The 1,423-nt window shown below is 30.7% G+C and overlaps 1 protein-coding gene across 1 annotated transcript in view; it reads left to right on the top strand.

The window, feature by feature from the left end:
* LOC115440769 overlaps positions 1-100 on the top strand; it is a gene marked incomplete in the record, with an annotated part of 197,131 nt that extends 197,031 nt beyond the window's left edge. The window contains 1 exon segment of the mRNA XM_037442647.1: positions 1-100.
* Positions 101-1,423: the final 1,323 nt, after the last annotated feature.

The raw sequence follows: 1,423 nt of genomic DNA, 5'->3' as shown, positions 1-1,423 counted from the left end.
CCTACCCTGAGGCCGGGACCTACGCGACCTACCGTCGCCATCCGCTGACCAATCTACATTTTGTACATTATATACTTATTTATTTAAAATTACTTCTATCACGTTATTGTTTATGATCGTGAAAATGACATAAGACATTGTCTTTGGTCAAATGTTTATTATTCACTGACCAGTGTCACGTTTAAGTGATTATAAAAATATGTTTTGTGTAATAATAAGGTGCTTCGTATCTGATTTCAATACGAACATTTCCGGCCTTTCTAAGTAAAATATGAGTTAATCTAAATGAAAATGTATAGAAATTGAATTATGACCCCTATTTTTAAATTGTATATTTTGATGTAAGTTTTCCTCGTGTTCGCTCGCGAGGAGGCCAGGGTATTGCGCAATACATTTTGCAATAATTAAAATGCCTTAAGATTAAAATATTATGTACATTCACATATGAAAATATTTTATTTAAGTTATAAATTACGTAATATAATCTTTTGCTATCTAATTTACCCTGTAACATTCAGCTTTTAAATGAATACAGACCAAATTATTGACTAATTCTGTGTATTACATACACTTATAGAGAACGGCCTTCAGCCAGCAGTACTTTCATAGAATTATTGGGTTCGTGTTGAAATTATTTTTATAAATAAATTTTACCTATACGAAAAAATGTCTACACAAACTAAAAAACCCTTTGCCCTTTACCATTTCGTTGCCAACAATTACAATAGAAAAGAAAAATAAAAGTCTTTCTAGGCGGGTAATGATTTGAGAATAGCTGTAAGGTGCGGTCACGCGACGCTAGCGGTCAGTGGTCCGGGTCAAATGTTATGGCTCGCGTTGTATTGAAAAACTACCCTTAATGTATTGGGAAAGGCTTTCCCCGTTCGAAAGTGAACCTGCTCACGCAAGCCGCTGTAAGCTGTAAAACATATTATATGGTGCTTTATTTTATATTTCAAAATTGGAACTATTTTAAAAAAGTATCAGTCTAATTTTTAAATAAACAAGCAAAGACCATAAGTACCCGTTCTTTCCTTAAGAAATATTTTACATTTATTTGACAACCGATTTTTTTTTTATTTCAATAAGCTATGTAAACAAAACAAACATCTGGCAGCCAAATACTTTTTAAGGTATTAAAAAAAGACTCCGTCGAGTGCTTTAATTGTTTCATTATTGTATAAAATGATTTATTCAGTTATGATTAAGGTCTATTATATTTAGTTATTTGAATAGTTTGCACTTATTGCATTTATTTTTTACTATAATAGTGGACCATTCCATATCTATTATTTTTATTTTAACAAATAAGTACTATTAGATGAATAAAAGCAGATAAAGTGCAAACTGTTCTAAAACAACATTAATCAGTAAGTCTTCCATTGTTAGCGAAATAAAGCTTTAATGTAGACATAATAAGAAT

Source organism: Manduca sexta, chromosome 25 (assembly GCF_014839805.1).
Source record: "Manduca sexta isolate Smith_Timp_Sample1 chromosome 25, JHU_Msex_v1.0, whole genome shotgun sequence".
In the NCBI taxonomy this organism is placed as follows: Eukaryota; Metazoa; Arthropoda; class Insecta; order Lepidoptera; family Sphingidae; genus Manduca; species Manduca sexta.
This window is presented reverse-complemented; position numbering and strand designations above follow the sequence as displayed.